Source organism: Sapajus apella, unplaced genomic scaffold, assembly GCF_009761245.1.
Source record: "Sapajus apella isolate SASKATOON/1434 unplaced genomic scaffold, GSC_monkey_1.0 scaffold27, whole genome shotgun sequence".
In the NCBI taxonomy this organism is placed as follows: Eukaryota; Metazoa; Chordata; class Mammalia; order Primates; family Cebidae; genus Sapajus; species Sapajus apella.
The window spans coordinates 97,909-123,715 of record NW_022436967.1 but is presented as its reverse complement, the minus strand read 5'-3'; the positions used below and the strand labels follow the sequence as shown (position 1 = coordinate 123,715).

Genomic DNA, 25,807 nt, shown 5'->3' with positions numbered 1-25,807 from the left:
AAAAAAAAAAAAAACCACAAATTGGGGCCGGGTGCGGTGGCTCATGCCTGTAATCCCGGCACTTTGGGAGGCCAAGGCGGTCAGGAGTTCGAGACCAGCCTGACCAACCTGGTGAAATCCTGTCTCTACTAAAAATACAAAAATCAGCTGGGCATGGTGGCGGGCACCTGTAGTCCCAGCTACTCATGAGGCTGAGGCAGGAGAATTGCTTGAACCCAGGAGGCAGAGGCTGTAGTAAGCCAAGATCGCACCACTGCACTCCAGCCTGTATAACAAAGCAAGACTCCATCTTAAAAAAAAAAAAAGAAAAAAAAAAAAACATAAACTGGGGAAAGGACACATATTTAATAAACAGTGCTGAGAAAACTGGCTAGCCACAAGTAGAAAAATTAAACTGGATCCCTGTCTCTCACCTTATATAAACATCAACTTGAGATCAATCAAAGATTTAAATCTAAGACCTGAAACCGTGAAAATCCTAGAAGATAACCTAGGAAAAACTCTTCTGGACACTGGCGTAGGCAAAGAATTCATGACTAACACCCAAAAGCAAATGCAACTAAAACATAAATAAATAAATAATGGTACTTAATTAAACCAAAAATCTTCTATACAGCAAAAAAATAATAATCATCATCATCAGGATAAAAAGACAGCCCACCAAATGGGAGAAAATATTTGCAACCTATATATCCAACAAAGGACCAATGTCCAGAATCCACAGGGAACTCACACAAATCATCAAGAAAAAAAAAATCTCATGAAAAAGTGGACAAATTACATGAACAAATAGTCCTCAAAAGAAGATATACAATTGGCCAACACATATACAAAAAAGTACTCAACATCACTAGTCATTCAGGGAAATGCAAATTAAAACCACACTGACATACCACCTTACTCCTGCAAGAATGGCCATTATTAAAAAGTCAAAAGACAACAGATATTAACATAAACTTGGTGAAAGGGAACACTTATACACTTCTAGTAGAAATGTAAATTAGCACAACCTATATGAAAAACAGTATGAAGACTACCTTTTTTTTTTTTTAATAGAGATGGGGTTTCAGGGTTTCACCATCTTGGTCAGGCTGATGTTGAACTCCTGACCTCGTGATCCACCCGCCTCAGCCTCCCAGAATGCTGGGATTACAGACGTGAGTCACTGCGCCCGGCCGGAGATTTCTTAAAGAACTAAAAGTAGATCTACCATTTGATCCAGCAATCCCACTACTAGGTATATATCCAAAGGAAACAAAGGAAAAGAAGTCATCATATCAAAAAGACATCTGTACATGTATGTTTATTACAGCACAATTTACAATTACAAATATAGATACCTAACCATGTGCCTATTGACCAATGAGTGGAGAAAATGTGGTATATATATATATATATATATATATGTGCATGCCATGGAATACTACTCAGCCATAAAAAAGAACAAAATCATGTATTTTGCAGCAACTTGGATGGAGTCAGAGGCCACTACTCTAAGTAAAGTAACTCAGGAAAGAAAAACCAAATACCATATGTTCTCACTTGTAAGTGGGAGCTAAGCTGTGCGTACAACAAAGGCATACAGAGTGATATAATGGACTATGGAGACTCAAAGAGGGAGGGGGGAAGTGGGGGTAAGGGATAAAAAGATTACGCATTGGGCACAATGTACACTATTTGGGTGGCAAGTGCACTCAAATCTCAGATTTCACTACTATACCATTCATTCATGTAACCGGTAATCACTTGTACCCCAAAAGTGATTAAAATTTTCTTAAAGAACAAACAAAAAAAAAAAGGAATAAAAAAAATTTTTTTAAAGAACCAAATACAACAAAAAAACAAAAGCAATAACAAAGAACAGCAAATCCTGGGGAAGAAGACTCTATTTCCAGAGTAACACATGAGATTCAAATGTCCAGTTTTCTCCAAAAACTCATAAGGCAAACAAAAAACCAGGGAAGGATGAGCCATTCAAAGGAAAAAATAAATAAATCAACAGAAACCGTTCCAGAAAAAGACCTGATGGCTAATCTACTACATAAAGACTTTAAAACAATATTATCTTAAATATGCTCCAAGAACTAAAGGAAGCTTTGGGGAAAGTCAAGAAAATAATATATGAACAAAATTAAAACATCAATAAAATCTGGGGGAAAAAAAAGGAAATTCTGGAGCTGAAAAGTATAATTGAAGTGAAAAAATTCACTAGAGGAATTTAAAGGCAGATTTGAGCAAGCAGAACAGAATCAATAAACTTGAAGACCAGATACTAAAATTACCGAGTATAAGAAACAGAAACAAAAAAAGATTGAAAAAAACCTGAAAAGACCTAGAGGATCTGTGGGATGCCATCAAGCTGACCAACATATGAATTGTGGGAGTCTAAGAGGGCGAACAAAAAGAGGCAGAGAAAATATTTAAGAGATATTAGCTGAAAACCTCCCAAATTTGATGAAAGACCCTAATAAAAACATCCAAAAGCTCAATGAACTCCAATTAAAATGAATTCAAAGAGACACACACCAACACATGATATAATCAAATTTTCAAAACTGAACACAAAGAGATGCTTGAAAGCAGCAAGAGAAAAAGGATTTGTCACATGCAAGTGATACACAGTAAGATTATCAGCAGATAACTCATCAGAAACTTCAGAGGCCACAAGGCAGTAGGCCAATATATTCAAATTGCTAAAAGAAAAGAACTGCAGTCAGTAGAGGTAGTGGGCACCTGCAGTCCCAGTTACTCAGAAGGCTGAGCTGAGGGAATTACTTAATCCCAGGAGTTCAAGTCCAGCCAGTAAAAATAGCAAAACCCAGTCTTCAGAAAATGAATTTAAAAATATGGCTGGGAGCAGTGGCTCATGCCTGTAATCCCAGCACTTTGGAAGGTCGAGGTGGGCAGATAACCTGAGGTCAAGGAGTTCAAGACCAGTCTGGATAACATGATGAAACCCCATCTCTACCAATACAAAAAAATTAGCTGGGCTTGATGGCATGTGCCTGTAGTCCCAGCTACTTGGGAGGCTGAGGCAGGAGAATCGCTTGAAACCGAGAGGCGAAGGTTGCACTGAGCCAAGATTGTGCCACTGCACTCCAGCTTGGGTGACAGAGCAAGACTCCATCTCAAAAAGAAAAAAAAAGGAACAAAAAATAAAGAAAGAAAAAAACCCTGCCCACAAAGGATCCTATATCCAACAAAACCATCCTTTCAAAGTGAGGAAAAAGACTTAAATGTAAAATCCAAAACTAAAAAAATACCTGGAAGACAACCTAGCCAATACCATTCAGGACATACGAAAGGGCAAGGATTTCATGACAAAGACACCAAAAGCAACTGCAACAAAAGCAAAAAATGACAAATGGGATCTAATTAAACTAAAGAGCTTCTGCATGGCAAAATAAACTATCAACAAATAGACAACTTAAGGAATGGAGAAAAATTTTGCAAACTATGCAGCCAACAAAGATCTAATATCCAGCATCTACAAGGAACTTAAACAAATACACAACAAAAAAAAAAAAAAGGCTGATTAAAAGTGGGCAGGCCAGGATTGGTGGTTCATACCTATAATCCTGGCACTTCGGGAGGCCGAGGCAGGTGGATCACTTGAGGCTAGGAGTTTGAGATTAGCCTGGCCAATATGGAGAAGCTTCATCCCTACTAAAAATATAAAAATGTGATGGCACAGGCCTGTAGTTCCAGCTACTTGGGTACCTGAAGCATAAGAATCGTTTTAACCCAGGAGATGGAGGTTGCAGTAGAGATCACGCCACTGCACTCCAGCCTGGGTGACAGAATGAGACCATCTAAAAAAAGTGGGCAAAGGATATGAACAGAAAATTCTGAAAAGAAGACATTACATGAGGCCAACAATCATATGAAAAAAAGCTCAACATCGCTGATTATTAAAGAAATGCAAACCAAACCACAATGAGATACGATCTAACACCAGTCAGAATAGCTACTGTTAAAAAGTCAAAAAATAACAGACACTGGTGAGGTTATAGAGAAAAAGGAATACTTATCCACTGTTGGTAGGAGTGTAAATTACTTCAGCCATTGTGGAAGACAGTGTGGTGATTCCTCAAAGACCTAATGACAGAAATACCATTTGACCCAGCAATCCCATTACTGGGTATATACCCAAAATAACAGAAATTATTCTATTATAAAGACCCATGCCCATGTATGTTCACAGCACCACTATTCACAATGGCAAAGACATGGAATCAACCTAAATGTCCATCAATGATAGACTGGTTAAAGAAAATGTGACACATACACACCATGGAATACTATGCAGCCAATAAAAAGGAATGAGATCATGACCTTTGCAGGAACATGGATGGAACTGAAGGCCACACTATACGTAGAAAACTAACATAGGAAGAGAAAACCAAAACCACATGTTCTCACCTGTAAGTGGCAACTAAATGATGAGAACACATGGACACACAGAGGGGAGTAACACACACTGGGGGCATTCTGTGGTTGGAGGGTGCGAGAAGAGAGAGAATCAGGAAAAACAACTAACAGGTACTAGGCTTAGTACCTGGGTGATGAAATAATCTGTACAACAAACCCCCATGACACAAGTTTACCTATGTAACAAACTTGCACTTGTATCCTGAACTTAAAAAAAAAAAAAAGATTGGAAATGAAAAATGGAAAAGGATATTCCACACAAATAATAAGCAAACAACAGCAGGAGTAGCTACACCAATATTAAACAAAATAGACTTAAAATGAAAAAAGTTTATAAGAAACAAAATACATTATATATTAATAAAAGATGCAATAAAACAACAAAATATGTCTATAAACACATATGCCTAATGACAATCAAAATATGAAATAAAAACTAACAGAATTGAAAAGTGAAATAGACAGTTCTACAAAAATAGTTGGAGACTTCAATACTCCTCCTTTCAATAATGAATGGAACACCAGACAGTAAACAGGTAAGAAAAGAGAGGTCTTAAATAACACAATAAACCAACTAGACCTAACAGACATACAGAACACTATAACAACAACAGAATACACATTCTTCTCAGGGTATGAGGGACATCTTCTATGACAGACCAGTATGTTAAGTCACAGATTAAGTCTCAATAAATTTTAAAAGACAGATATCATATTAACTATGTTCTCTGATCATAATGGGATGAAGTTAGAAATCAGCAGAACTGAAAAATCCGTAAAAAGATGACGGGGTGATGGGTGCAGCAAACCACCATAGCACACGTATATACCTATGTAACAAACCTGCACACTCTGCACATGCACCCCAGAACTTAAAGTATAATTTAAACAAAGAAAGAAAGAAAAGAAAAATCTTCACTTCATCTACTTGATTGTAAAAAGAAAAAAAGAAAAATCCATAAAATACACTCTTTTTTCTTATTTTTTTTGAGATGGAGTTTTGCTCTTGTTGCCCAGGCCGGAGTGCAATGGCACGATCTCAGTTCACTGCAACCTCAGCCTCCTGGATCTCAGTTCACTGCAACCTCAGCCTCCTGGGTTCAAGCAATTCTCCTGTCTCAGCCTACTGACTAGCTATGATTACAGGCATGTGCCACCAAGCCCAGTTAATTATTTTGTATTTTTAGTACAGACAGGGTTTCTCCACATTCGTCAGGCTGGTCTTGAACTCCTGACCTCAGGTGATCCACCCATCTCTGCCTCTCAAAGTGCTGGGATTGCAGGCATGAGCTACCGCGCCCAGCCAATATATTCCTAAACAACCAAAAGATTATATACCATGACCAAGCAGAATTTATTCCTGAAATGTAAGGATGGTTTGACATATAAAAATGGATAAATGGCTGGGGCACGGTGGCTCACACCGGTAATCCCAGCACTTTGGGAGGCAGAGGAGGGTGCTTCACCTGAGTTCAGGAATTTGAGGCCAGCCTGGCCAACACGGTGAAACCCTGTTCTGTACTAAAACTACAAAAATTAGCCAGTCATGGTGGCACATGCTTGTAGTCTCAGCTACTTGGGAGGCTGAGGCAGGAGAATAGCTTGAACCCAGGAGGTGGATGTTGCAATGAGCCAAGATCAAACCACTGCATTCCACAGCCTGGGTGACAGAAGAACTCCATCTCAAGAAAACAAAAACAAAAACAAACAAACAAACAAAAAACAGGATCAATGTAATACACCACAGCAACAGAATACAAGAAAAATAACACATGTTCATCTCAATTGATGGAGAAAAAGCATTAGACAAAACTTAATCCCTTTCATGGTAAAAACACTCAACAAACTAAGAATAGAAGGAATCTACCTCAACAAAATAAAAGCCAAATATAAAAAACCCACAGCAAAAATCGCATTCAATCTTGAAAGACTGAAAGCTTTTCATCTAAGATCAGGAACAAGCAAGGATGCCCACTTTTACCACTTCCCCACCAGCCTACCCCCAGGCAGAGTTTCACTGTTGTCGCCCAGGCTAGAGTGCAGTGACGCTATCTCAGCTTACTGCAATCTCTGCCCCCCAGGTTCCAGCAATTCTCCTGCCTCAGCCTCCTGAGTAGCTGGGATTACAGGCACGCACCACCACACCCAGCTAATTTTTGTATTTTTAGTAGAGACCACGTTTCACCATGTTGGCCAGGATTATTTCCATCTCCTGACCTTTTGATCCACCGGCCTCAACCTCCCAAAGTGCTGGAATTACAGGTGTGAGCCACCGCACCTGGCGGAGTGAATTCTTCAGCTCACTAATTCTCTAATACAAATTCTGAAGGTCTTAGGGAGAGAGTGGTAGGATTAGCAATTCTCTTTTTCCTTTGCTCTGTTAAGGGTTGAGCTTGTTTGTTTTCTAGAAAGAAATGTTGGTCTCAAATTCTGCATTATCAAGAAACAAAGATTATCAGACATAGGTCTTATACCCTAAATCAGGTTCACCCATATTTCAAGTAAAATAACTAAAACATAACTTTTTTCATGATTCTATGAAGTAAAACAGCCCCCTGCAAAAGGAACTAGAGGACAGAAGTACACCTAGTGTCCCTGTTAGAGGCTTAAAACTATTTACACAATTATCTCCCTTTATCTAACAAAGCCAAGGTTTAGTCTTCCTCTACAGGGCCCAGAACATAGGCACTTGTGGGTCTGTAGAATGTATGATGAATGAATCAATGAACAAAGGTAAACTTATTTTTATTTGAAGGACTAATAACTACAACCTCTATTACACTTGGGACTCTAATCACCAGGCAAAAGGAAATAAACTTCTTCCACAGTGGTTAAAACATAAATCTTCAGCCTCAGAAGGACAGAATCCTTTTTAGTCTGAAGGGTTGTGTCAGGGGTCTCACAGATCACCCCTACATTTGGCAATTTTCTAGGACTTACACAACTCAGCATACAGTTGTAGTCATGGCTATAGTTAAGAATGTACATGTCAGGGCCGGGCGCGGTGGCTCAAGCCTGTAATCCCAACACTTTCGGAGGCCGAGGTGGGTGGATCACGAGGTCAAGAGATCGAGACCATCCTGGTCAACATGGTGAAACCCCGTCTCTACTAAAAATACAAAAAATCAGCTGGGCATGGTGGCACGTGCCTGTAATCCCAGCTACTCAGGAGGCTGAGGCAGGAGAATTGCCTGAACCCAGGAGGCGGAGGTTGCGGTGAGCCGAGATCGCGCCATTGCACTCCAGCCTGGGTAACATGAGTGAAACTCCGTCTCAAAAAAAAAAAAAAAAAGAATGTACATGTCAGCTGGGTGCAGTAGCTCATGCCTATAATCCCAGCACTTTCGGAGGCCGAGATGGGAGGATCACCCAAGGTTGGGAGTTCGAGACCAGCCTGACCAACATAGGGAAACCCCATCTCTACTAAAAATACAAAATTAGCTGGGCCTGGTGACACATGCCTGCAATCCCAGCTACTCAGGAGGCTAAGGCAGGAAAATTACTTGAACCCAGGAGTCTGAGGTTACAGTAAGCCAAGGCCGTACCATTGCACTCCAGCCTGGGCAACAAGAGCAAAACTCCATCTCATAAAGCAATAAAAAATAAATTATGGGCCACGCGAGGTGGCTCGCATCTGAAATTCCAGCACTCTGGAAGGCTGAGGTAGGCGGATCATGAGGTCAGGAGTTCAGGACCAGCCAGTTCAAGATCAGCCTGGCCAACATGGTGAAAACCCATCTCTACTAAAAATATGAAAATTAGCTGACTGTAGTAGCAGGCACCTGTAATCCCAGTTACTCAGGAGGCTAAGGCAGGAAAATTGAACCCAGGAGGTAGAGGCTGCAGTGAGCCAAGACTGTGCCACTGCATTCCAGCCTGGGCAACAGAGCAAGACTCCGTCTTGGAAAAAAAAAAAAAAAAAAAAAGAAATATATATATATATATATATATATACATATATAATGTAAATGTAAATGAAATTAAATGTTTATAAATGAACTTTTCACAAAATTTGAAATCTTAAAGTTATGCTAAATTAAGTGATACTCATTAAATGTCCAGATCATTTCTGAAACACTAATTGCTGAACATAAATACGTTTGTGCTTGCCTTCTTAAATCTTACAGAAAGACTGAATATGTTTAGGTCTATTAATGCACATAGAATTATGTTTTGGAGAATGTTTGTAATAATTATTTAAAAGTCTAGGCATAGTGGCTCACACCTGCAATCCCAGCACTTTTGAAGCCTGGGGCAATAGGATCACTTAAGGTCAGGAGTCCAAGACCAGCCTGAGCAACATGGCAAGACCCTGTCTCTACAAAAAAATTTTTAAATTAGCCAGACATGGTAGCATGCTCCTGTAATCCCACCTACTCTGGAGGCTAAGACAGGAGGATCACTTGACCTCAGAGGTTCAAGGTTATAGTACACTATCATCATGCAATTTCACTCTAGGCTGAGCAATAGTGAGAGACCCTAACCCAAAATATAAAAAATACAAATTATAAAATGATTCTTTTTTTTTTCTTTTTAGAGGTGGGGTTTCACAGTGTTAGACAGGATGGTCTCAATCTCCTAACCTCACGATCCATCCACCTCGGCCTCCCAAAGTGCTGGAATTACAGGCGTAAGCCACTGCATCTGGCCAATGATTCTCATCTATAAAATACTGATATACGATAGACCAAAATTTCATACTTCCTAGGTTTTCACTAAAAATCAAGGTTAGTAAGTTAGAAATTCTAACTAGTGTATATAATTCTCTATATGAAGTATACCAAAAAACATCATGTGGCTTTGATGAGAGAAATTATGAGAAAAGCATAAGAATGCATTATTCACCGAGAAAAAAGAATAACACTGTGTAAATTCAGAGATTATTTAAGGTTGTTAAAAATAATATTTAGGAAAGAAATAAGATAAAAAGAACTCAGTAAGCAGGAAAGGTAAATGTAAAGAACGTCATAAAGATGTAATTTTGGAAAGGAAGGTTAAAAGGAGAATAACTTTTCAAAATGATGAGGAAAAAAGAAAGTAAACTGCATCCTAAAGTGAAATGACTGGTTATATAAGTAAGAGAAAGTATAAGACAAAGCTAAAAAGGCCCAAGAATATTCTGGAAGCTCTGATTAAGTTGTGGAAGGTTTGTGAAGGATGAATTTATTAAATAAATTTTGTGTGTGGGCCAGGCACAGTGGCTCATGCCTGTAATCCCAGCACTTTGGGAGGCAGAAACAGTAAAATCACTGGAGCCCAGGAGTTCAAGACTAGCCTGGGCAACATGGTGAAACTCTGTTTCTAAAAACATACAAAAATTAGCCAGACACACTGGCATGTGCCTATAGTCTCCGCTACTCAGGAGGCTGAGGTAGAAGGATCATTTGAGACAGTGAAGCTGTGCCTGCAGTGAGGTGTGATCTCAGTGGAGACAGAGCGAGTCTCTATGTCAAAAAAAAGGAAGAAGGGAAAAAGAGGGAGGGAGAAAGCGAAAGAAAGGAGAACGAGAGAAAGAAAAAAATACTAAAAATACAAAAAGTAGCTGAGTGTGCTGGCGTGCACCTGTGATCCCAACTGTCTGGAAGGCTGAGACACAAGAATCACTTGAACCTAGGAGGCGGAGGTTACAGTGAGCTGACATCACATCATTCAACTCCAGCCTAGGTGACAAAGTGAAACTCCATCTCAAAAATGAATTTTAAAAATATCTGCAATCAGATTCATGGAAAAGACTTGTACTCTTAAATATACATTTCTAAGAACTTTAAGCTCAAAGGACTAAATATGTTCCACAATTCTAATGAAGAAATTGATTAGCTAGAGAAACTGTTAATTAAGATTAACACAAAATATGAGATTAAATAATCAATGATGTTTTTATGACTTTCATTTGAAACATTGTTGGTTCTTTAATGTTTTGTTTTCCAGATTTAAGAAAACTTATTCTCTTAAAGTATCAATCGTTTGCAGTGATTTGGTAAGATAATACTTCTCTCAACAAAAGCAGAAGCATTTATTTTTTCTCCCTACTTGATCCCTCCCTCCAAAATTCAGAAACTATTCATGAGTCTTCTTATTTTTATGATAATATAGGGTTTTTTGCATAAATTCAATAAAAATCTGCTCTCCTTATTACAGGATACAATTGGAAACATTAGTTATATTACCAAGACTTTGACTGGAATATCATATTTGAGGATCTGCATGGAATGCCTGGGTTCAAGAGTTCCTATCCTTACAGCGAGAGAATATAATCTGTCACTTTTTGGCGGGTCCAGGAACCTTAAGGCTATAGGTGAAATCTAATGCCTGCTTTGGTTTGGCTTCCTGGTCTTGAAAGGTTTAAAAATCTGAGATTTCTTTGTAGCCAACAGCTGCATTTATGTAAATGATCAGACAAAAAAACTATTTTGTAAACAAATTTATCTGATTCTGATTATCTTTGGTAGAGGGATGCCCATAAAGAGAAAAGTTACATTTTGCTACCTGGCTGGCAGGGTGGCTCACGCCTGTAATCCCAGCACTTTGGGAGGCCGAGGCGGGCAGATCACGAGGTCAAGAGGTCGAGACCATTCTGGCCAACATGGTGAAACCCCATCTCTACTAAAAATACAAAAATTAGCTGGGCATGGTGGCATGCGCCTGTAGTCCCAGCTACTCGGGAAGCTGAGGCAGGAGAATTGCTTGAACCAGGGAGGTGGAGGTTGCAGTGAGCCAAGATCACGCCACTGCACTCTAGCCTGGCGCCTGGTGACAGAGCGAGACTCTGTCTCAAAAAAAAAAAAAAAAAAAAAAGAAGAAAGAAAGAAAGAAAGAAAGAAAGAAAGAAAGAAAGAAAGAAAGAACGAAAGAACGAACGAACGAACGAACGAACGAAAAGCTACCTGTATGTATCTATTATTAGACTATAGCCCTGAACATTGTATTTGAGTCTTTATTATCTATCTACCTGCAAACTGGCCTAGATTCTAAATTCTTCTAGGTTCCTCCAATCCAACTTTCTTCCACAGAATTATTAAAACAGAAATGTCTCTGCTCCTGAAGCCCTATAAGATAAAACTTGATCAATTTTAAGGGATAAGTCTGGTCCTCAATGTCTGAGCCACACAGAAAAGTTCACCAAACTGCCCAATGCTTTTAACCAGAGACATTCAAACTGCAAGCCAGGATGCGAAGTCAAGGGTTCCACATTGTAGACAGCTTTTCCCAAGGTAACTGAACAAGGGGAGACTCTTACCCCTCTTAACAAGTAACTTTCACTTGGCAAGATAATGTTGCAACTGAAATTCCACAATCAGTGGCTTCCACTGGTAACTTGACAGAATCTAAGAGATCCTTCAGTCCACCTAGTGGGTGGACTCTGACAACATCCTTAATAAAATTATTCACTCTGCTTTAATTCAACCCAGTTATGGAATACCAAATGATAAAATTACTCTGTATTAGCTATTGGTTAAGTAATGTCTGTGCTATTACTAATACTACGTGATGTACCTAGATAAATTCCTTTTTTTTTTTTTTTTAAAGACAGGTTTCACCATATTGGTCAGGCTGGTCTCTTAACTCCTGACCTCAGGTGATCTGCCTGCCTCAGCCTCCCAAAGTGCTGAGATTACAGGAGTGAGCCACTGTGCCTGGCTTACCTGGATAAATTCCTTTGAGAAAGTTGAGACTCATATACAAAACAAGAAAACAGAACACATGGTTACAACAGGTCTGATCTAGTATTCCATGGTCACTTGGTTTATTCGACTGATTGCCTTTAGGTCTAGCTTCATGGCTGAAAACCATTATGTAAACTGGTATTACCATATTACTATTAATCTTACTTAGTATTTTCTTTTTAAACTTTGTACATGTTATTTGTTACATTTCTGTAGAAGTACTACTCCCAACAGAATTATGCTGGGCTGGCCCTACACCGTGAGATGATAGCCAACATTTAGGGAACAGATAAAAACTCATCTTAATAATGGATTCCCAGCGGACTTAGCCTGAGAATCACTCCCTCCAAACTTTTCTTGTTGCTCAAATGTGACTGAAAGCGTCCTGACACTGACTCCTAGTTTGCCAAGCATTCCCTCCAACATGGGACCATACCAACAACCCAGAACAGGTCCATTCTGGCATGTAAAGATAAGTAAAACCTAACTACATGATGATTGGTCAGTGATGGTTTCAAAGAAAACTCCTTTTTGTTTTGTTTTTTTAGAGACAGGGTCTTGCCATGTTGCCCAGGTAAGTCTCAAACTCCTGGGCTCAAGCAATCCTCCAGCCTCTGCTTCCCAAAGTGCTAGGATTACAGGTATGAGTCACCATGCCTGGGCCCAAAGAAAGATGTTGATCGAAAGGGGAAAATGTGAAAGCTGCTAGAATTAAAATTGAGTCATTTATGCTAAAAGCCCTGACAAATGGAGCCAGGGAAGGCCATGAAAGGAGGTTTCTCATGCATGAACACCTGATTTTAAAAAAAAAAACACACAACTATTGCCCGGGCCTGGTGGCTCATGCCTGTAATCCCAGCACTTTCAGAGGTCAAGGCAGGCAGACCACTTGAGGTCAGGAGATCGAGACCAGCCTGGCCAACATGGTGAAACCCCATTTCTACTGAAAATACAAAAATTACCCGGGCATGGTGGCGGAGGCCTGTCGTCCCAGCTCTGGGGGAGGCTGAGGCAGGAGAATCGCTTGAACCCGGGAGGTGGAGGTTGCAGTAAGCTGAGATCACCCCACTGCACTCCAACCTGGCAACAGAGTGAGACTCCATATCAAACAAAAAAACAGAAACAAAAAAACTATCACAAAAAAAATAAAGGCCACAATCTTGCAAAAGGCAATCACAATCTTATACAAAAAAATACTTCTGCAAGGACATCTGCCAAGTAACTTAATGTCCAACCTCAGACTGGCACCACTCGTCACTGATCTTTATAGCCAAAGATAACTGATTTAAAACAATGATGTAATCCTCCTCACTTTTCCTTTAAAAATGTATGTCTTCCTTTACATCCCTGAATATGCACAGAGTTTATTATGGTATGCATATTCCCATTATAATGCCCATTCCTGAATTGTTTTTTTTTTCCAGAGAGACTTTCTTGTCTTTTATTTAGGTTGACAGAACAATCTGTATGTAAAAGATGAATTTAGAACCTTACTTCTTACCATACACAGAAATTAATTCAAAATAGATGATAAAATCTGTTAGAGCTAAAACTATAAAACTTCTAGAAAACTGAAAAATCTCAAGATCTTGGATTAGGCAGAAAGTTCTTCAATAAGACAACAAAAGCATGATCTATAAAAGAAAAAATCAGAAACTACAGTTCATCAAGATTTTCCCCCCTTCTCACTACTGCATTGACTAGCCTTTAAAAAAAAAAAATTAACTAATGTACTTTTAAAGATCTCAATCACCAGTTTTTTTAAGAAATAAAAAGACCAGCAACAGACTGTGAGGAAATATTTACAGATGATATATCTATTATAATAAAGAACTTACATCCGGAATACATTTTTTTTGAATTTGTGAAAAAGCTTTTTTTATTATATATATTTATGCTTTTTTTTTTTTTGGTACCAAATTTCTTTAATTGAAGGAATGGTACAAAGAACTTAAATGGATGTTTTGGTACAACTTATAGAAAAGGTAAAGGAAACCCCAATATGCATGCACTGCCTTGGTGACCGTGGCTATGGGGAAATTAGCCTAAGGCTTAGCTTTCATTATCACCGTCTCCCAGGGTGTGCTTGTCAAAGAGACATTCTGCCAAGCCAGATTGGGGCGCTCCCATCTTGCGCAAGTTGGTCGCGTGGTCACCGAATTCTTTGATGGATTTCACCCACTCATTCAGGTAATGTGTCTCAATGAAGTCACACAAATGGGAGTCATTTTTGTCAGTGCCCAGTTTGTGCAGTTCTAGTAGTGACTGATTCACATTTTTTTCCAAATGTAATGCACACTACATGGCATTCAGCCCGCTCTCCCAGTCATCATGGTCTGTTTTCTTGATATCCTGAAGGAAGATGCAGCCACCTCATTGGTTCTGCAGCTTCATCAGTTTCTCAGCATGTTCCCTCTGAAGAAAAGTACTTGGCAAAGTTCTTCAAAGCCACATCATCGAGGTCAAAATAGTAAGACACAGACAGGTAAACACAGGAGGCCTAGAGCTCTAGGTTGATCTGGTGGTTGATGGCGGCCTCTGAATCCCGGTGGTAGTTCTGGCCCACTTGCGAAGGAGATGTGGTCGTCATGGCGGCGACTAAGGAGAGGCGGCAGCGGAGGTGGCGACGGTGGCTGCGCAGCGCACCAGCGGGTGCCTTGGGGCGGTCTGAGGGCGCGGTGTGGAGGTGACAGAGGGCTGGGCAGCTGGCCCGGGTAGCGGACGAGCGCTGGGTTCCGTCCAAGCACTTTGAAGCAGGAAACCACGGCGACTTCCGGCGAAGAGCGTCTCTATGCACTTTTATATATTCTATTGCACTTTAGGTTCAGAATATATATTCTTTTTAAAACCTCTTACAACTCAATATATCAAACAACTATTTTATTCTATTCTGTTCCATGTTATTTTATTTTTTTGAGACAAAGCCTTGCTATTCTATTCTATTTCATCCTATTCTATTCTATGTTATTTTATTTTTTTGGAGACAAAGCCATGCTCTGTCGCCCACGCTGGAGTACAGTGGCGCAATCTCAGCTCACTGCAACTTCCGCCTCCGGGGTTCAAGCGATTCTCCTGCCTCAGCCTCCTGAGTAGCTGGGATTATACGCATGCACCACCATGCCCAGCTTATTTTTGTATTTTTAGTAGAGATGGGGTTTCTCCATTACTGGTCAGGCTGGCCTCAAACTCCTGACCTCAGGTGATCCACCTGCCTTGGCCTCCCAAAGTGCTGAGATTACAAGCATGAGCCACCACAGCCAGCCCAAACAACCCAATTTTAAAAGGAGCAAAAGATCTGAATAGCTATGTCACCAAAAAGGATGAGTCAGACATGGCGGCGCAGGCTTTAATCCCAGCACTTTAGTAGGCCAATGGGGAAGGATCACTTGAGCCCAGGAGTTAAAAAGTAGCCTGGACAACTCTTGACTGAGACCCCCATCTCTACAAAATATAAAAATAAAAAATTAACCAGGCATGTTGGTATGCACCTGCATTCCCCATTCCCAGCTACTCAGGAGGCTGAGGTAGGGTGACTGCTTGAGCCAGAGAGATCAAGGCTACAATGAGCTCTGGTCACACCACTGCACTCCAGCCTGGGCAACAGAGCAAGACCCTGTCTTTAGCCCATTTATGCCAAGTGTTCCATTATTGGAATGCTAAGCTTGTGGAAATTATTAATATCCTACCGCTCAAGGTCATCACCAACGTCTGATTTGTCACACAAAAAAATGTGCAACTTCAGGCATAAATGGGTTAAGAAAAAAAAATCTATGAAAAGATGCAACACTATGAGTCATAAGGAAAATTAAAATTAAAATCACAATGACACCACTAAACAGCATACAGAGAAAAATAAAGGAAAAAAAAAAAAAAAAACAATGAATTAACAAATTCAGGCCAGGCATGGTGGCTCATGCCTGTAATCCTAGCACTTTGGGAGGCCAAGGCAGGAGGACTGAGCTCAGGAGTTGGAGACCAGCCTGGGCAACAAGGTGAAACCCCATCTCTACTAAAAATACAAAAACTAAGCTGGACATGGTTATGCACACCTGTAATCCCAGCTACTCAGAAGGCTAAGGCATGAGAATTACTTGAACCTAGGAGGCAGAGGTTGCAGTGAGCTGAGATTGCACCACTGTACTCCAGCCTGGGTGGCAGAGTGACTCAAAAACAAACAAATCCATATCCATTAGAACAGCTATAATAATAAAAGACAAACAATAATAAGTGTTGACAAAGATGTGAAGAAAACTGGAACTCTCATACATTGCTGTTAGGAATATAACATGTTACGGCCACTTTGGGCAACAGTCTGGCAGCATCCTAAAAAGCTAAACATACGATGCTGTAATTCTACTCCTAGATATCTAACCAAGAGAAACAAAACCATATGTCCACATAAAGACTTGTACTCAAATGTTTAAGGAGTATTATTCAAAATAGTCAAAAACTGAAAATAATCGAAACACCTATATACTGGCCAACAGTTGAAGTGTGTTACAGTAATCCCCCCTTACCTACAGCTTTACTTTCCAGTTTCAGTTACCCACAGTCAAACATGGTCTGAAAATGTTAAATGGAAAATTTCAGAAGAAACAATCTATGTTTTAAAATGAGTGCCATTCTGAGTAGCATGATGAAACCTCACACCATGCCACTCTGCCTCAGAGATGAATCATCCCTTTATCCACTGTATTCACACTGTCTACACTACCTGCTCGTTAGTCATTTAGTGGCCATCTCAAGTTATCAGATCAACTGGTACCATAGTGCTGGTGTTCAAGTAACCCTTATTTTACTTAATAATGGCTCAAAAGCTCAAGATTAATGAGGATGACAATTTGGATATGCCAAAGAGAAGCTGCAAAATAATTCAAGTGAAAAAGTGAAAGTTCTCAATTTAATAAGGAAAAAAAACTTTATGTTGAGTTTGCTAATATCTACTAGCAAAAAAAAAAAAAAAAAAAACTTTCTACTAGCAAAAAAAAAAATTTTTATGCTGAGTTTGCTACTATCTATTGCTAAGAAGAAATCTTCTATCCACGAACTGTGAATAGCATATTGTTCTGTTTTAACTACTCTGCACTTATTGGTAATATATTTGCATATTGTTTTAACTATTCTATTGTATTATTGTTTTTAATCTATTATTATACCCCTTTAACAAATTAAACTTTATCATAGGTATGCACCTTTATCATAGGTATATAGAAAAAAATATAGTGTTCAGCTAGTTCGGGCCACTGTAACCCTTGGCCTTGAGGCTTTCTAAAAAATAAAAACAAATAAAAAAAGAAAAAGAAAAAAATGTAGTGTTCAATACTACCTGAGATTTCAGGCATCCACTGGGGGTCTTGGAATGTATCCTGCACAGATAAGGGCAGAGGGGATTATCGTATACCCATACAAAGAAATATTATTCTAAAATATAAAGGAACAAAAAAAGGATATGCACTACACTATGAATGAATCCCAAAAACATTATGTTAAGTGAAAGAAGCCAAATACAAAGACTACACATTGTATGACTCCATTTATACAAAATGGCCAGAAAAAGCAAACATATGAAGACAAAACAAATCAGTGATTGCCTGAGGCTGAAGCTGGGAATAAGGGTTATCTGCAAACAGGCTAAGGGAATTTTGGAGGCAATGGAAATGTTCTAAAACTAGTTCAACCTGACAGTTTCATAACTCTATATATGTGTTAAAAATTATTGAATTATATACTCAAATAAATTTTTTGGTATCAGTTAAGTCAAAAGCTAATTTCGTTTTCTTTCTTTTTTTTTTTTTTGAGATGGGAGTCTTGCTGTCACCCAGGCTGGAGTCCAGTGGCAAAATAGCTCACTGCAACCTCCGCCTCCTGGGTTTAAGCAATTCTCCTGCCTCAACCTCCCAAGTAGCTGGGATTACAGGCACGCACCACCATGCCCAGCTAATGTTTTGTATTTTTAGTAGAGACGGGGTTTCACCATGTTGACCAGGATGGTCTCGATCTCTTGACCTCGTGATCCACCCGCCTCAGCCTCCCAAAGTGCTGGGATTACAGGCGTGAGCCACCGCGCCCGGCACGAAAAAAGTTTTTTAATTAAACAGGATTGAGTGCAGTGGCTCACGCCTGGAATCTCAGCACTCTGGGAGGCCAAAGCAGGAGGACTGCTTGAGCCGAGGAGTTTGAGACTAGCCTGGGCAACATGGTGAAATCCCACCTCTATAAAAAATAAAATAGGGCCGGGCGCGGTGGCTCAAGCCTGTAATCCCAGCACTTTGGGAGGCCGAGGCGGGTGGATCACGAGGTCAAGAGATCGAGACCATCCTGGTCAACATGGTGAAACCCCGTCTCAACTAAAAAAATACAAAAAAATTAGCTGGGCATGGTGGCACGTGCCTGTAATCCCAGCTACTAAGGAGGCTGAGGCAGGAGAAATGCCTGAACCCGGGAGGCGGAGGTTGCGGTGAGCCGAGATCGCGCCATTGCACTCCAGCCTGGGTAACAAGAGCGAAACTCCGTCTCAAAAAAAAAAATAAAATAAAATAGATTAAATTAAAAAAAAGAAAAAAAATGAAGTACTGACACATATTACAACATTGACATACTTCAAAAGCACTATGCCAAGTGAAAAAAGCTAGTCACAAAAGACCACATATACGGTTTCACTTACATAAAATGTCTGGAATAGTCAAATCTATAAAGACAGAAAGTCGATCAGTGGTTGCATAGGACTGGGAGTGCTGAGGGAAAATGAAGAGTGACTGCTAATGGATATGGAGCTCTTTTTGGGGATTTTTTTTTTTTTTTTTTAATGCTACTGGCAGGATCAACCAGGTATGGGGATGATTAAAATGCTCTAAAATTGATTACAGTGATATGTGCACAACTTTGAATAAACATTTGGCCCTCCATATCCATGACTTTTGAATCCATGGATTCAACCAATGAGGTGCAGAAAATACTCAAAAAAAAAAAATTATGTCTGTAAATGAGTATCTACAAACGTTTTTCCTGGTCATTATTCCCTAAACGATACGCAGTATGATTTACATAGCATGCACATTGCATTAGGTAGTATATTTAGAGATGATTTAAAGCATACAAGAGGATATACATAGTTTATATGCAAATACTACACGATTTTTATTTCTTCATTTTACCTAAGAGACTAGATTTTGCTCTGTCGCCCAGGCTGGTGTCTAAACTCTGGCCTCAAGAGATCCTCCCACCTCAGCCTCCTGAGTAACTGGGATTACAGGCACAAGCCACTGCACCCAACAACTATGCCATTTTATTTTAGAGACCTGAACATCCATAGATTCTGGTATCTGAGGAAGGCCCTAGAACCATTCCCCAAGAGATACTGATGGACAACTGTACTAAAAACCAGATTTGGTCATCTGCAAAATGGAGTAATTTTTAAAATAAATTAATAAACCCACCAAATTGTACACTTCAAACCGAACTGAACAGTATGTGAGTTATATCAGAGTGAAGCTGTTACCCTCTCCAAAAATAGTATACAACGTGAGCAAGTAAAGCCATTAACATTAGCAGATCCTACAGGCCACGGGTACTATTTTCTATCCTGTTTACTTAGGATAGAAAAATCCCAAAGTTTGCAAATATCTTACCAATAAGTGCAGAATAAAAGAGAACAAAAAAAAAAGAAAAGAAAAATCTCAAAGTTACAAATTCTTCCCAATCATATTCAAGCTGATTATTTTGTAAATGAGTATTTATGTCTGAAATGAGGGGCAATGATTAATCCAATGAGTTAAATCATTAACTTAAAAATAGGTTGACATAAATATTCAAATTTCAAATGTCCAGGATATTTCAATTTTCTATTTCATATGTTTACTAGATATTGTCTCAATAATATTTACATGAATGTACTCTGTAAACTGTTATGCTCTATAAAGTTTTATTATTCTTAAATTTCCTTAAATGTAATTTAATGGTTTCCAGTCTTATATAAGTCATTCTACCTTTTGAAGAAACTCTGAAACACAAATATCCAATCCTTTCTTAGTAAAGCATACACACTTCTGTGATTCTGGCACTGAATAAAGTGCATAATTTACTTCTGGATAGAGAATCACAGATAAAAAGGAAAGCAAATCTGATTACCAAACACACGATTACTGTTCTCTCAACACCGGATTAAAACTTAAACCAGTAAGCTGAAGTAAATGTTCATGAACATAAGAAAGTGGGGAATTTTTTAAGTTTTACAATGACAAGTCCCCCTCTTCCTCATTTAATTAAGTCCTAAGAACTTAAAGGCTATTCTGCATTGAATCTGGCTCGTAGAAAGAGTCCATCCAGGATGCTGGCAGAGGAAAAACATTAGAAACTGTGCGATCTGGATTATTATTGGTGTTATGGAATCTTTTTTCGGTCCTTTATTAACATAGAATAAAAATGCCCAAACGGAGCAAGAGAGAAGGTTCAGCTGCCCTGCTCACAAAGCTGCTGGGGTACAGACAGCATCTAGCCCTGGCAGAGCCCTCCCCGTCCTCCTCCGAAGCCACTAGACCATCCCGTCTCGCGGTCCCTGAGGGCCAGCTTCGCCAGGATCCAGAAGGCGGTCACTGGACGTGCATGTTGCAAGCTCGTTTTTGTTTTGTTTAAGAAACAGATTCTGATCCGAGCCAAACCTCCCTACCCCCTGGGAATAGGGGGAGGTGGCAGCAGGGTGCCGGCGTGGAGAGGCAGAATAAAAGAACGGCGAGTACAACCTGTCGTGCAAGCGAGCAGCGCCGGGAAGGAAAGGTAAGCAGCCGCGATCAGGCAAGACAGGGAAGGAAACTGGTGTCCGGCCCCCACCCCGCCACCCGGAGCGGCCGGAGCCTCCCAGGTCCCGCCCCGAGCTCGCCGCTCAGCCCCAGCGCCCGCCGCAGACTCCCGCCCTACACAGACCCTCCCAGGACGCGCTTCCTCCGGAGCCGGACCCCCGCCCTGGCCTCCCCGCGGGATGAGGCGGGTCAGTTTAGTCCGCTTCTCGGAAGAGGTGACTCGCGCAGAGATGTAAACACGGCGAGACCAGCTGCGCTCGGCCCATCCCCCCGCCGGGGTCCATAACCTCTTCCCTCAGCCCTGCCGCGCGCCCCGCGCTCCCCGCGAGCAGGCGCGCAGCGCGCCTTCCCCTTTCTCCAAGTCCCGCTCCGCGACCGTTGCCCGGGGACACTCAGTCCCCTTCCCCCAGCGCCCGGCCGGTGTCACCGCCACAGCCGCCGGAAAACCCCTCCGCAAACCCCGAAGCAAACAACACCAGCGCGGGGCGGGGGCGAGGAGGGAGGCGGCGGCACTCGGGACAGCTAGGCTTTTATCGCCGCGCCCTCCGCGCTCCTTCTCACCAGCCTCGGCTGCCCGCGCTCTTACCTGCTCTCCGCGTCGCCCAGGAAGACCGCGGCGTCCCTTTCCCTCTCAGCAGGGCCGCGGACTAGCCGCCGCCACCTATGTTGGCCGGGCGTCCGGAGGGAGCCGGGGCCTCCCCAGCAGCCAGAGCCGCTCCACAGGCAGAGGAGGAGACAAAACAGAGGCGCGCCGCCCCGCGCAGCGCCCCCCCGCCCGCGCCGCCCCACCGACCCCCAACCGCCAAGGCTACGGCGGCGACACAGAGCTCGGCGCGGGGAGCAATGGTGGCCCCCGCCCCGCTCCCGGCCCCCTCCCTCCACCCCCCGCCTCGGCTCCTCCCCCTCGGCCTCCAGCCGCCACCACCAGGACACTGGAGTCCGCCTCCCCCTCCCCGCCTGCTCTGAGCGCTCCTCCCCTCCCCACGCGACGGGGGGGGCCGGAGCGGCACCGCCAGTCACCGCAGCGCCTGTCAAACGCGGGCCAGCTATTTATACCCCGCGGGGCCCCGCCGCCCTCGGGACCCCACCAGCCCACCGAACCTGCCTCTTTTGCTCTCTTGAATCCCGCCCTCCTCTCTGCGCCCAACTTCTCCCAAACCCGCCTTCCCAGGTAAAGACGCTCGTCACTTGTCCGGCTACCTGCCCGGGGCTCCCCATCCCAGGGCTCCCCCATCCCGCTCTCCACTCCAGCCCGGGATTGGTGCAGGGGGCTCTGCCGCACGGGGCAGGCGTGTGAGTACGACGGGGCCGCGCGTGCACCTGCAGCGCCCGCCCGCTTCCCCCAGCCGGCCAGGACCGCACGCACACACCCTCGCCCCCCAGAGCCCCCGCGGGCCCCGCCGTCACCGCATCCCCAACTCAGGACTCCCACCCTTCTCCGGAGACGGCCCCACACTTGGGCAGTCTGACAGTTACGAGGGGGCGAGGTTTTGCAAAAACTCCTAGCCCGGTCCTTCCCGTCCCCACTTCTCAGCCTCGGCTGAGAGAAAGGTGGGGGTGCGGGCGGCAGGAGCGCGACGCCCGCCCCGCCCCGGCCGGTGACGCACGTGGCGCACCGCCCCGCCAGCCTCGCGCCCCTCGGCGCCGCCCGCTCCTCCTCCCCGCTCGCAGTCGCCGGGCGTAGTACACCCGCGACCCCGCCCCATTCCCAGAAATTACCACCCGCCCAACAGCCCGGCGGCGCGGCGGTTGGTGCCGGCGTTTGCTGGCGGTCGGGCGGCTGGGCCCAGCGCGCAGCTGCGGAGCGCGGCAGGCGGCCCTTTGGCGCTGCCCGGAGAACTGCGGGCACCCGCACCAAGCCTTTGTCGCTCCTCGCTCGGTCAGCAACGAAGAAGTAACTCAAGTCTGAGTGTTGTTGGTGCGAGAATGAGAGAGTGTTTTGGTCCAAGTGCCTACGAATTCGAAAACGAAAACCCAGCAGGAGCTGCACGCGTCTGGTTTCCACACTTTCACACAAAGGGGAGCCTTCGAGCAGGGCAGTCTCACGCGCCTTCAAGTGCACAAAAGCCAATGACATGGTGCCCTGGGTTGCCCTGCGTTGAAGCGTCTCTTTAATGGGCTTCCTTAGGCACAGTTATGCATACGGACGCCTCAGTCCATTCCGCCACCACCATTCCCAGCCGCGGCGTTTTCTTGTATTTGTTTCTTTAACAAAGAGCACTGCCTGTCCCGGTGCCCGCGGGGCTGATTTTGCTCCCCTCTCGGGCTCCTGCCGCCTCGCCGCAATGGACCTGGCACCTGGCGCGGTATTCACCAGCTCATTTCTTGGCTCCAGCGTTACTCTTTTTTTACGGCTTCACAATTGGTCTTGAGCAAAGAAGAAACCCCGAGGAATATAAGAGGTAGCTTGAAAGGGACGTAGGAACTGTGGAAATCATCCTAGAGTAACGCTCAAATGTCAGAAAGCTGCAAGAGGCTCCAGATTTAAATCCCTGAAGAGCCTAGTAATGTAATGATCTTTTTCTTGTCTTAATACTGTTGTTGCCTCTTTTCTTGAGAGTGAGTCTTCTTTCCTATCTTAAAAAGCAACTCTGGGCGGGGCGCGGTGGTTCACGCCTGTAATCCCAGCACTTTGGAAGGCCGAGGCTGGGAGTGGGGGGAATGCAGTGGGGAATTGCCTCAGGTCAGGAGTTCGAGACCACCCTGCCTAACAGCGTGAAACCCCCTCTCTACTAAAAATACAAAAATTCGCCTGGTGTGGTGGCACATGCCTGTAGTCCCAGCTATTAGAGAGACAGGAAAATCGCTTGAAACCAGGAGGAGGAGGTTGCAGTGAGCCGAGATTCCGACACTGCACTCCAGCCTGGGAGACAGACTCGCCTCAGAAACAAGCAAACAAACAAACAAACAAACAAACAAAAACTCTGAGGAACTCCTATTCTTAAGAAATTTTTACCCTTGAACACAGGGAAACCTGAAGAGCATAATGGGTAATCAAAGATCCTCTTTAACTCATGACAAAGTTGTGTGGACTCCTGAGTTCTAAATCATGAGACTATTGACACCCTTTTGAACTAAAGAATTTATAGGGCCGGGCGCGGTGGCTCACGCCTGTAATCCCAGCACTTTGGGAGGCCGAGGCAGGTGGATCACAAGGTCAAGAGATTGAGACCATTCTGGTCAACATGGTGAAACCCCGTCTCTACTAAAAATACAAAAAATCAGCTGGGCATGGTGGCACGTGCCTGTAATCCCAGCTACTCAGGAGGCTGAGGCAGGAGAATTGCCTGAACCCAGGAGGCGGAGGCTGCGGTGAGCCGAGATCGCGCCATTGCACTCCAGCCTGGGTAACGAGAGCGAAACTCCGTCTCAAAAAAAAAAAAAAAAAGAATTTATAAAACGTTGGTAACATTCAAATCTTTAATACACAATAAACAGAAAACTGCAAACATAGCACCCTTTCTAAGGGAGTCTTTTTATCTCATTTCTTGTAAAATAACTTACCCCTTATGGGAACCATTGCCACTTTGATGTTTGTAAGGAATTAATTAATAGTTGATGATATTGCATGTCCATAGCATAGCATACTAAGGTGCAGGCAAAGACAAAGCCTGATTCCTTTTCTTATGAACAGATACCACCTGCCAAGTCATATAATTTCTGTTGTCAGATACGTTGAAAAGAAATTCTTTACCACTGACAATTGTCAGTAAGCCGGAAAGTCCCAGGTGGGTAACAGTGGTAGATAGCATTATTGTTCCCAATTTTTCACTACTCCACACGTGCATGCCCTTTGAAATATGCCTTTGTAGTTCCTCTCATTAGAGATAGCATGTTTCTCCACCCTGTTCATGTTGGGCTTAGATCATTCCATTTGCTTTTGGCCAAAAAAGACAGGCAACAGTGACAGTGTGACAGTTCTGAGACTGGCCTCAAGAGGTATTTCATGTTTCTCCTTCCCTTTCTGGCACTCTTGTTTTTCACAATGTAAAGAACATACCTGGCTAGTTCGCTGGTCCAAGAAATATAAAGCAGGTCTGAAGCCACTCCCACCTTGGGGTCAGTAACCAAAAGAATAAAGAATTGTTGTTTCAAGCCGTGTTTTGCAGTAATAGTGTTTTGGAGTAGTTGGTTCCCAGAATTAGTGTTGTGATAGCTGACTGAAACAATAGCAGAGAGAGGAACCTGCTTCCTTGGTATTGGCCTGGCAGGTGCCTAGCCTGATGTCTCTCAGGCAGCTCTTTAGCTGTGGTTCTTAGACACATCCCTTACGGAGGCTGGCGGAGTAACGAGCTCAGAAATTTTACAGCAAGCTTGTCCAACCCAGGGCCTGCAGGTTGCATGTGGTCCTGGATGGCTTTGAATGCAGCCCAACACAAATTTGTAAACGTTCTTAAAATATTTTTTTTTTGGTCGGGCGCGGTGGCTCAAGCCTGTAATCCCAGCACTTTGGGAGGCCGAGGCGGGTGGATCACGAGGTCAAGAGATCAAGACCATCCTGGTCAACACGGGGAAACCCCATCTCTACTAAAAATACAAAAAAGTAGCTGGGCATGGTGGCGCGTGCCTGTAATCCCAGCTACTCAGGAGGCTGAGGCAGGAGAATTGCCTGAACCCAGGAGGCGGAGGTTGCAGTGCGCCGAGATCGCGCCATTGCACTCCAGCCTGGTAACAAGAGCGAAACTCTGTCCCAAAGAAAAAGAAAAAAAAAAAAAAATTTTTTTGTGTGTGATTTTTGTGTGTGTGTGATCTTTTTTTTTTTAGCTCATCAGCTATTGTTAGTGTTAGTGTGTTTAATGTGTGGCCCAAGATAATAATTCTTCCAGTGTGACCCTGGGAAGCCAAAAGATTGGACACCCCTGGTTTACAGCAAAGCATTCTAAAGAACAGAGGTCAGAAGGAAAAGTCTAGTGTGGC

General features: G+C 42.9%; 1 protein-coding gene across 4 annotated transcripts in view; it reads right to left on the bottom strand.

Moving 5' to 3' along the window:
- Positions 1–21,726, bottom strand: part of ELF2 (E74 like ETS transcription factor 2) — a 115,217-nt gene extending 93,491 nt beyond the window's left edge. For 2 of the 4 annotated variants that reach the window (XM_032292258.1, XM_032292259.1), the window contains exon 1: positions 21,477–21,726. The gene's annotated coding sequence lies outside the window, so the exon portion shown is untranslated. The remainder of the gene's footprint in view (positions 1–21,476) is intronic. The other 2 variants (XM_032292256.1, XM_032292257.1) reach the window with 1 other exon arrangement.
- Between the last annotated feature and the right edge of the window lie 4,081 nt (positions 21,727–25,807).